At 39.0% G+C, this 12,277-nt stretch overlaps 1 protein-coding gene across 2 annotated transcripts in view; it reads right to left on the bottom strand.

The window, feature by feature from the left end:
- Positions 1-1,313, bottom strand: part of eya (eya transcriptional coactivator and phosphatase 2) — a 257,430-nt gene extending 256,117 nt beyond the window's left edge. For both annotated transcript variants that reach the window (XM_090371236.1, XM_090371235.1), the window contains exon 1: positions 1,267-1,313. The gene's annotated coding sequence lies outside the window, so the exon portion shown is untranslated. The remainder of the gene's footprint in view (positions 1-1,266) is intronic.
- Between the last annotated feature and the right edge of the window lie 10,964 nt (positions 1,314-12,277).

A 12,277-nucleotide genomic window follows, 5' to 3' on the forward strand; every position in this document is an offset into this window, starting at 1 on the left:
AATTTCAGTGCAACAATGCAGTCGATTTGCATCTCAGGCACGCTCAAACTGAAGAACTCGCTGTTTCAGCAGACCCACCCAGTTCTGAGAAGAGACTTGTCATTGCCAGAAATAAGAATCTCTTGATTTTGGAAAGGCACGATTGTCACAGCTCGTTTATGAGTTCAACAGCACGTATGTCACGGCAGGAGCTAACATTTATGAAGAAAATAAAGATGGCTCTTATAAATCTCCTTCATCTTGTCTTCATTAAACCCGTTAACAGAGACTGCAATAATTTTTTGTCCCAAAATCGATAAATGTGCACACCTTTCAAACATTTCTTTAGAACATAGGATCCTCACCATATGCTTGCTCTAAAAATATAACAGTTTCAGATTTTAATAGCGCACAATATTTCTGCGCTATTAAAATGTGTTCTGTCGCCATAGTTACTTCGGTGCGTACCGCGGTAACCATGGTAATAGAAAACACGATGTCACTGGATATGGAGTGACAGCCGCGTGTATAGGTTAATAAAATATGGTTAATGATCATATTGTTGTCAAATAACTAGTAAACTCTTCTGACCCGTGTGGCCATACTGAAGTATAAACTGTCACGTGCATTGCGTGGAATCGATGTCCACCTGCTGGCCATTGAATGACCTTCCATTGGCCCGATGGAGCCCGAATTTGGTAGTTATATTGTGGTGTATAACCAACGGCTCAACACTCATTGTATTGTATCTATAATTGCATGTATACTTCGGTCGGTTTGCTGGAAAATCCACGCAACTTTCGCCTGAGACGAACTACCTCAGCCACGTTGTGAAAAAAGAGCCCATAAAAATTAAAATATTTAAAAGTAAATGTTTATTTTAAATATTCGAAGACGAAGACTGTGAAGTAGAATTATAAGAGAACAGAAAGTTTAAAAATGAAAAGTTGGATAAAGTCTTTCCAAATGAAATATTTAAACAGAAAATATTTCTTTTGGTAGTCAGTTCAGATGAATGTTTTAAGAAATTATAAATAGTCTTTAATGAGAGTGATAGTAGTTCATAAATTTCAAAATCTTTAAATGAATTATAGATTTTTCTTTTTCAATATAATTTAAGAACTTGATACTGGTGTGTCAGAGGTGGGGTGTGACCACTTATATTAATTCTGAATAATAATAATTCATGAATTTATAAAAATATTCTTTCGAAATTGTATTATATGAAATGGTCCTGAAAAAAAAAATAAATAAATAAAATAAATAAAAACCCATCTTTGTACTTACCACGGTCTTTCTATCCACCTAACGAAACATGTGGAGTTGACAACACAACATCTCGAGGTGAGGTGCTGCCATCTAGGGAATAAAATTAAATTCACCTTAATGCTGCATTATATGCTGCACATATATGAACTTTAAGAGCACACAAATTTGCAGCTTTCTAGAGCAAATCACAATATAATAAAATAGTAAAATGACGCACAAAAACAAGCTTATACAACCAGCTCTAAAAAATAAATAAATAAGTAAATAACTGCTTCGTTTTCCCATCTCTTATAATAAGCTTTCCAATTCTTCTTTAAATGTCAAATCATCTGACATTCTGGCAAAATAAATGTCATTAATCACCCTACCACGTTGCCAACAAACATAGGCATTAAGCTTTATATACTTACACCAATATCATTATTGAAAACAGCAAGGGACTTAACACCGACTCCTGACGAACTCTCTAATAATAGTCCATAAACTGCAGTGGCCATTAAAAACTGTTTCCTAACACACAACCCTCCCTTTCTCCATTGTAGTAAATTGCCCCTAATTTGCACATAAAAGCCTGCTTCTAATTTTTGAGGTGCTTAGCCTCAAAGATGGAGATGGGAGGTGCGGATGGAGATGAGAGATGGAGGTGGGAGATACTTAACCTCAGTTTCATGCTTCTCAAACCAAGATTGGACACATGTAGCTGTATGTATTAGAGCATGGACACTTTGGGATGAACCTGATCACTCACAATATTAATGTAATGAGTGGCAGTAATTCGCCCGTTCAGGATGTGATAGGACATGTTTGACGGTTGGCACAAGACAATCAGGTTTTTGATGAGCTTCCTTTGGCAAACTCTCCCTGATGTATGAAAAAAGTGTGAATGATGATTCATCTGAAAATTTGACACGTTTCCAATTATAGTGTCCAGTTTTTGTGCTCCTTGCACCACTGCATCTTCTTTCTAGTATTACCATCAGAAACGAGTGGGTTGGGCAGTAGCGGATCTACCATAAATTTCAGCTATATGAAGTTCTCACAGAACTGTTTTGCTAGAAATTGGATTGCTAAGATCACATTAAGTTCTGCAGTTATTTTCGAGGCAGTAGTTTTATGTTTTAGAACTACAGTTCCTTTCATTGTTTCGGACTACAATCCTTTCAGTCAGTTTTGATTTTCTGCCAATTAAAACAAATTAGAAGCTTTATATCACCTATAAATAAACACCAGCTTTTATGGTGTTTCCTTCACAATACTATCCGAAAGAAACAACAACATTTGGGGCCAGCACCCCAGATGTGGGAACAATATTTAATGGCAGGGTGGATTTGCGATTTATACAGAGAGAACAGGTGTTGGGAAGAAAGAGCGAAGAAGAATACCCAGTTTTTTTTTTATGCGGAGGAAGAAATACGAGAGGTGATAATTTAATTCGCGAACTGGTGCAAGATCTTATCTTAATTGTCATCATCTGAATCTTCTGTGAATTTCTCCTTCTCGAAATACTCTCCCTTGAACTTTACCCACATTCGCCACCGTCGTACCCACGCATTAAATGCTTCTTGCAAGCCATTTTTCGAAAGACTACCAAGTGTTTTCGCTGTGGCTCTGCGAGCATCGTTGTGTCTAACGCGAAACGCTTGTCTTTCAGAGCTTTCTGCAGTCATGGAAACAGGAGGAAATCACATGAAGCTAAGTCCGACGAATAAGGGAGATGTTGCAGTACCTCGGAACCTATGGCAGTGATCACTACTACACAATATTAGCCGTATGGGACCATTGTCTTGAGGGAGAAACCACTTCACACCGGAACATGGCTGCCCCACCAAGACACTCATTACCACACACTTAATTCATCTCTTTAACTGACCTTTAGAAGGATTTAAGTAATCTAAGTTTCTTCATCCTATTGGGAATTATCTGGATGCCAGCAGTAGAATCGAGTACTCGTACATCTCTGGTATCCTCATCCCTAAAAACATCTTCAAGTGTTTAATGAACTAATCGTAGAATGTCAGAGTCCAAAATATGTGAACCAATCATGTAAGGGCCCTGCATGAGAGATTCAAGATTTCAAATTCTCTATTCAGTTTGCAGCAAAACTCGAAGCAATAATTGTCTCTGTGAAGATAAATAATAATATAAATTATTATTTAACCATATTAACCATATTTCGTCTCAACCTCATAATAGCTTATCAGATATAAACCATTATGAGATTGCAAGGAAAAATTATAATATCGTATATTTGGACTCTACAAAGGCTTTTGATCCCACATGGATCTGGAAATTGGACAGTATGTCATTGGTACTACGGTGGTTAAGAGGTTAGTTGTAGTGGTAGGGGGTTATAATTTGCTATTGTTCACTATTTGCAAGTTATTCTTACACAGTTTAGTATGTTTCTGCGTATACCAGGATGGAATAATCGTCCACTAACTTCAGAGGGATGTTTTGATACTTCTGAGAAGATCCTGTGTTAGCATCTTCTTGACGGTTGAGCCTGCATAAGGACAGAGGGTCGCATAGTATAAACCAGCGTTTCCCAAATTTTTTAGTCACGGAACACTTTTCATCGCACAATATATTTGCGGTGCACTTATATAGGGTGATTCAGGAGGAACAGTAGATATTTTGGGAGGTTATAATATTGATTATTCTGAGTAAAAAAGTTCATACAAATTGTCCAATTCTCAATGGATATGGAGATACAGCTGTTTGAAACTGGCACACACAAAGCCATTATGAGAGGTATTAAAGAACGATAAATGACTTATTGTTTGTATTTATTGACTTTTGAATGATACAAAACACAAATAACTGATACAGTTCACAATAAATGTTCGAAAACACCACCGCCAACCCCAATGCACTTTGCAACCCTTGTGATAATATGACGTGTTGTTCTTCTGAGGTCTTGGCGTTCAGGGCAGCAGTATCCAAAATGCGAGCGAGCAATTCGTCTCTTGTATTCACCTTTTCTTTGTATACTGCGCTCTTCATCAATCCCACAAACAAAAATCTAACGGAGTGAGGTCTGGAGACCTTGGTGGCCAATGAAAGGGACCACCGCGACCGATCCATCGTTCAGGGAAAGTTGGATTTAGATATTGTATCACCAGACGGGTGTAATGTGCAGGATGCTGAAAGTACATACCAATCCTAGTAGCCAAGAGAACATCCTCTAATAGTAGTTGAAGTTCGTTTTGCAGAAATTCTAGATAAATGGGCCCTATAAGACGATTTGGTAACACAACAGGCCCAATTATCTGATTGTCGATGATACCGCACCACAGAGAAGCAATGCTGAAAATTTGTTTCTACAGTGGGATGTGGATTTTTTCGCCTGACCACCTAAGAGAGTTAGGGGTGTTGTTGATACCGTCACGGGTGAAAGTATTAATGGAATTAATCAGCAATTAGCATTTACCCACCGACAAATTTCCAATCTCTGGGTCGTCTCCTGATTGAAGGTGTTGCACCCGCTGTATGTGAAATGGATACAAGCCATGCTCACGTAATATTCGCCATACTCTTGTCTGTAGAACACCGATACGCGTAGAAATTCTTCGTGTGCTGATAGTGGGATTACGTTCTACCTACTGAAGAATGTGTTCCCAATCATCCACATTTTGTCATTTGTACGTTCAGAAGAAATATGAGTGCTGGGAACTGTACCAGTCTCACGCAGTTTGGTGTAAACACTAGTAAACGCTCTTGAATCCGATATTCTGCGGTTAGGAAACCATCGACGGTATTCTCTACAAGCAGCAGTAGCACTTCCACCACAAAAACCGTAGACAAACACGATAATGGCATATTGAGCATGTGTGAAGATGTGTGGTATAACTGCTCTTGGTCACATCTGATTCAGGGAGCTGTGCGTGCCAGTTTCAAACAGCTGTATCTTGAGAACTGGACATATGTTTATATGATCTTTTTTTACTCAGAATAATCGATACTATAACCTACCAAAATATTTACTGTTCCTCCTGGATCACCCTGTACACACAAGTTTAGCGGGATCCAAAGAACTGTTTGCTAATATTTTATTACATACGACGCATTGTGCATCAGAAGCATCTTTATTTCCAACACATATAAAGCCGAAATTCAAATAACTGTCATCATACTTTAGTTTTGGTTTTTTATTAGTTGGTTACTGTTTTTTCACTTAGGATTTTGTTGGGAATAAAAGGCTGCGATTGTTCAACCTCACTTTGAAGTATGACAATATTGCGTTCGTTTTCACCGACCACAGTCACAATACTACACTGGTGTGCAAAATTTAAGGACCAGTCAGGTTTTCGCCTTCTCATAGGAATGGCCTGGATATGGGAACAGAATACCAAAGGAACCTCGTGAGGTACAGAAATGATGAAGGAAACAAAACGGTATAGAGGGACTTTATTCAAAAATGGCAACATAGCACTGGCTGCCATGATACATATGCATCACTGCCAAAGATGGAACAAAGGGAAGAGGTGGTCCTCAGTAGGAGATATGGTCACTTCTAATGTTAATGCAGGCTTTGCACCGCCTGTCCATACTTAGAACAATGTTGTTGATAAGTTCTTGCGGTCACATCGTCCATCGCGCCATCTTCAGCTGGTGAAGATTTTCTGGTGGGTGTGGACGTGCCGCTAGGCGTCTCCCCAGAGCGTCCCTTATGTGTTCGATGGGATTTAGATCGTAAAACGGGCAGGCCAATCCATGCGAACAATGTCCTCGCTTTCCAAAAGCATATCAAAAGCCGCAGTGCGATGGGGTGTGGCGTTATCATCCATAAACACGAACTCGAAATCACTACATTGATACTTTTTGGTAGATGTCATTACCTCTACGCATATTTCTCTATGCAGAGCCCGCCAAAATAAAGTGTTCCGCGGTCTATTTGATTATTAGTCTATGCCAGTACATTAATAACCGAAAAAAACACAGTTTGGGAAACGCTGGTATAAACCAATGGCATTATTCATATTTTAACACCAAAAACTTCAATAGGATTCTTTAAACATTTAGCCTGAAATCGAATTTCAGGCAAGAAATCATCTTTAAACTTTTAATGTAGGTCTGTAGGATACCCCCTACCCCAATCTAAAATCGCGTATTAAATACAACACTCTAGCCTTTGCCACCAGCGTGTTGAAACAACCGCCGAGAGATCCAATTCAGTCTTGTACCTGTCTTTGACTCTTCACTACCCATTAGGCCTGTCATAATGAGTTGTCGAAGCGTAGCATAAACAATTTTAGGGGTGGCTCCTGTTATTTTCAAGGGCAGTACACAGGATAAACCTTTACGAGGCTTTTCCTGTGTACTTGTTTCTGAAATAGGAAACATATGAGTTAAAAACATAAACATCAGTTCTCGCCAACCCCTATGTATCATCTTTTTTATATTAGTTCCGACTCTCTTGGTAAACCGAATGCGTTCTAAAGTTCGATTTGTCTGTTTCCTAATAAATACTCAAAACTCTAAAATTTCTATAAAACGCGCAGTATTTATCAGTGAGTACTCATTAAAAGTCGTATAAACATGCATAGCTAAAAATGTTTTAATTTCTGAAATTTAGAGACCGGCTACACAGGTACAGAGGTTACACAGTCATTAAAATCAAACACGAACACGCATAATGCATCTTACCGTCTATGACCACAAACGCAATCGATCTTGCACTACAGTAACCACCCCATTAGTCTCCTTTGGTGACGAGACAATGGGGACATTGTGCAAATCCATCTCACCACTTCCATGTATGTACAGCCCAGAGAATTCATATGCCAACGTTTAACTGGCAAATAGCACGCGGATCAATACAAATCTTGGCACAATACAGTAAGTGGCATGTCCTAGCAACAGTATACGGAACTATATTGAACATGGTCATGGTTGCCATGACACTATCTATATTAGTCTCTATAATAAGGCGTTTCGTAATAGTGGAAATAATGGTACTTCCAAAAATTATTTCCATTGATTGGAAGCAATAGTGCTTCCAAAATTATTCCAATTATTTGGAAGTAGTGGTTCTTCCAGAAATAATTTCAATTTGGAAGTACAATGCTTCCAAAATCATTCCAATTATTTAGAAGTGGTGCTTCCAAGACTTATTCAAATTATTTGGCAATGTGGCGCTTCCAGAAATTATTCCTATTCATTGGAAGTAATAGTGCTTCCAAAGATTATTCCAATTATTTGGGAATGTGGCGCTCCCAGAAATTATTCCTATTCGTTGGAAGTAATAGTGCTACCAAACATTATTCCAATTATTTGAAAGATTGATTCTCCAGAAATTTCAATTTGGAAGTGAGGCGCTGACAGAAATATTTCATTTTGGAAGTGCGGTGCTTCCAGAAATTATTCCAATTATTAGGAGTGGCGTCCAAAAATTATTCCACTTATTCGGAAGTAATGGTGCTTCCAAATTTTATTGCAGTTATTTCTAAGGAGTGGTTCTTCCAAAAATAATTTAAATTTGGAAGCATGGTCCTTCCAAAAATTATTACAATTATTTAGGAGTGTGGCGCTTCCAGAAATCATTCCCATTCATTGGAAGTAATAGTCTCCCAAAAATTACTCCAGTTATTTGAAAGGAGTGGTTCTCCAGAAATATTTCAATTTAAAGGTGCGCTGCCTCGAGAAATTATTCCAATTATTTGGCAGTAGTGTTCTTTCCGAAAACGTTCCAATTATATGGAAGTAGTGATGCTTCCAAAAATGATTCCAAATTATTTGGAAATGTAGTGCTTCCAGAAATGCTCTCATCAGTAGCACAATTATAATCACTGTCCTCCACACACTGGGTGAAAAAGATTCGAGTTCCAATCCCCTTAGTGACCAGAGGAATTTTTATGGATCTTTTTCACAACATGGCTTCATTAGTCGGTTTCAGGCGAGGCTAGCATGGCTTTTCCTCCTGGAAATTCGGGTTTTCGTTCAGCAAACAGCAAATCAACCACCCAACATTTAAAGACATTATATACAGCAAAATATGGCTTAGAACCCTATTATTTTGGTTTATTCCAATGATTCTTCCAATTATTTGGAAACAGCCCAAAAATTACTCCAATTATATGTAAGTAGTGGTGCTTCCAGAAATTATTCCAATTATTTGGTGGTAGAGGTGCTTCCAAAATCGATGTGCAGTTTATAAAATAACTACCCTCCAGGCCCGAATCCACTTCAACTTATGAAATTTAAATGACTTCATTAATGTATTATTTGAAAGAGGTCTTCTAGATGTCTCCAAAGAGTTCTCTGGCGAATCACCAAACACTTAACTTAACTGACAGTTACGCTAACACTATACAATACACAGGTGAGGGGTTTCCAGTGCCTTATCTTTCTTCTTTACTGTTCCGTTAATGAGGCAAAGGCAGAATAAAAACGTATAAAACAAAGAAAAGGAGTCCTGTCAGAAAGAAAAAAGTGAATTTTCACAATAGCATGGTGGCTATGAATATGGAAAAGGGGAGTACGCAAGCCTAGTAGACGGTAACATGTTCGATGAGTCGACCTCCCACCTGGTCGAGCAGGCTGAAACCCTGTAACTCCGGGGACGTCTTAAGTTACTTGCACGCTTCGTGGCACGAGGGGGAGGGCGGAAACTGTAGGAAATCCGAGGCGGGTACCAGTCATTTCTAATTATCTCGGCCATCATTGTGGGTGGTTAGGCTGGCGAGAGGTGATCAGAATCGCGAAGGGATGTTCGCTAGGACAGGTGTGTCGCCCACTCGCGTGTCCCCTATGGTTGCGAGCGCTGAAGCGTACTGCGAGCTTGGGCGTAGCGGTTCGTGGGGGGAGGCAGGGGGGCTGGAAATTGTGCGCTTCTGTGTACTTTCTTTGAAGAGTCATTTAATTAGCGAATCACCAATTATCGAGTGATTTTTCAATCTGGACGCTTCGGTGTGTGTAATAAGTGTTTACTTCCAGACTGATTCATTAAAAATGGACAATAACATGAAACCGTTCTTTGCCTTTTTATAATTAAACGAAAAAAAAAGAAAATTCTGTCCATCATGCACGTTAAACGTATGTCAAAGTCATTTTGAGTTGTTTTCTTCATTACGAACAGAACCAGAAAAGCTACGTACATATGATATTCATAGAATACTCAATTATCGAGATCTGTACCGTATTTTACAACTATAGGAAAAACTCGATAACCAAAATGTTAATGAACATGTCGCCCTCGCGGGACCACAGTGTTTATAATCATGGCCTCCCATATCGTGTGGAAAAGGCTTGTATTCGAATCTCCTCAATGACGTGAGTTAAGTTTTATGGACTATTTTCACAACGTGGCTGAGCTGGTCATAGGCGAGGGTTCCATGGTGTTTTGTCTCTGAAACTCTGGTTTTTCGCTCAGCAAACAGGAAATCGAACAAATAATTTGTTCGATTTGCTATTTTTCCCTTTAGGCGCATCAACAACGCCGTACAAAATATGTCTGCAAATTGCGAACCCTCAAACCCCGAGTTTCCTGGAGAAAAAACCATGCTACCTCACATGAGAATGACTACTCAGCCACGCTGTGAAAAAGACCCATAAAAATTCCACGCGCCATTAACTGGATTCGAATTCTGGTCTTTTCCATCCGGTTTAGGGAGGAATGCGATTCTACAACTGTGCTACCACGAGGGCAGGTCCATTGTACCCCTAATCCTAATTTAAACTATGATATGACGTGAGATCCACCGGTTGAAGAATTAATGCAGAATTAATTAATGGGATGAAAACGGTTTCACAACCTCCGTTTGATTCCAGTTATTTGTGTCGAAAGAAACTCAAAGTTCTGACGGTAGAGATGGACTAGAACCAGGGTTTTTTCACAGAGTGGAGGAACAGCGATTCTTCATCGGGATATTAACAAGGATACTCATCTGAGTATCCTTGTTAATCTCCAGATATCGATGATTATCCAGTGATTAATTCATGTTTAAAGATGAAGTCTTACTGTAGAAAAGTAGGCACCATATGCTGACTGCATGTCTGAGGGTATTATGAAGATCATTGGTTCATAGGCAGCAGGCACTGCAATATTTTATTGTTTGACAAAAAAAAATCTCAATTGAACAGAAATTGAAAAACTTCTGAGATCGTCATGAAGTGAAAAGCGTTCGCCATTTTCAATCATAGTTGATTAAGAGGGAGTCCCTTACTGTGCTGTCATCGGATATGCAATGAAATATTTTTAGACAGGTGGGCAGAAGTCAGTTTCATTTTGACAGCAGCGTTTCCACTTATTAGTGTGGTTCTTAAAATAAGATTAATTTCTTCCTCGAGACATCAAATTTTGTTGAAAAATTGGAAAGTCAGCCATGGAAACATAAATGGCTACGATCCAGAGACCAAGGTTCAAATCTCCCACACAGAAACACACCGGATTACCAATGCCTGTATCCCCCCCCCCTGATGATATAGATATTCATCACCCTGCCTAATCCTCTTCGTCTCTTCAACACCTCAATAGCTATTGATCGGTCATGAAATATTGCCATGATTATCTTTATTCTGGAAGGAAGGGAGGAAGTATTTGAAATTCTTTATGGATACAAATTAGTGCAGCACAGAAAGCGAAGCTTATATAAGCCCACCCCACACTTGAGGTATGAACCCTCCCATAAAAACATGCCCGAATCCTGATATTGATAACTTTATTCCCAATATTGCTATAACTAATAGAATTTTATTAAGATATCCACTATTATCTTCAAGTAGCAGTAATATTATATTGTTATGTTTTCTGAAATACAGCAATTATAAATGTTTGGTACTAATGGTACGAGTTGAATATACCTAATACCTTGATACCACTCCAGATGCTTGAGTGGTAGACACGAGACAGTCTGGATTTGTGGCTTCATGAGGTTCGATGCCACATTTCCACACTACCATTTGTGCAAAAGAGCGTAAATCGCGAGTCATGAGACTCGATTTACCCAGTGTGATGAGACCACACTGGGTTTCTCTTTTGGCCAATAATGGCCAAAAGAGAAAAAAAAGAAACCTTTTACAATTATGTACGCCAAAATGGAAATAGGTCAGATGGACCAAGTCCGGTATATACAAGTAAAGCAAACTCTCTATCTCAGGTCTGCAATTTTCATTTGAATTCCCCTATGGGCAGGGTGTGGCCTGTCATTATAATGGTAAAACGTTGTTGGAGTTCTCAAGGTGTGTTCTGATATCGATTTGCTGTTTGCTAAACGAAAAACTCGAATTTCAGGGAGAAAAATCCAAGCTACCCTCGCCTGAGACCGACTAATTCGACTTGGCAAAAAGGCCCATAAAAATTCCTCACTTCGTTAACGGGACTCGAACTCAAGTTTTTTCCACGCGGTGTGGGGAGGACAGCGATTCTACCAACTGTGCTACCCACGAGGGTTGGTGTAATGTGATTTGGCATTCTGTTAGAGTCTTGTTTGTTTTGTAACCTTATTAAGCTTATCAAGAAGTGTTTGACATCTTTCCTTATTTATATTCTGACCTTTCTCTAAAAATAAACCAAAACTGGGCTTTCTGTCCAAAAACACTGTGCTCATCGTTCTTTGTGCTAATTGGCAATTCGAAGACTTGACTTCGAATTGTCAATTAGCACAATTGACTCATAACTTGACTTCACTTCTTCTCCCTGAACATCCTGGTGCTTGCATCATTGCATATGTGATTACTCTCCTGTCTTTTGGAATAATTTTATCCAAAATCTTACTGTTTTCTTCAATACACAGCCTTGGCCCCACTCCTGGAAGCAACGTTCGCACCCATCTACGAACACTGCTGATAACAGTACTGTATTGTTGGTATACTTTCCTCAATTTTCCATGAATCCGAACAGCTGAGTTTTCTCCTTACTTGAAAAGGAATTCTATCACCAACCCTTTCACTACTTCTCCCTGAACATCCTAATGCTGGCCTCATTGCATATTTGATTATTGTCCTGTCTTTTGGAATAATTTTATCCAAAATGTTTCTGTTATCTTCAATTGTCCTTGGTCCCACTCCTGGAAGCAACATTCGCGCCCAT

This window comes from Mastigoproctus giganteus, chromosome 4 (assembly GCF_048544385.1).
Source record: "Mastigoproctus giganteus isolate SK-2022 chromosome 4, ASM4854438v1, whole genome shotgun sequence".
Lineage (NCBI taxonomy): Eukaryota > Metazoa > Arthropoda > Arachnida > Uropygi > Thelyphonidae > Mastigoproctus > Mastigoproctus giganteus.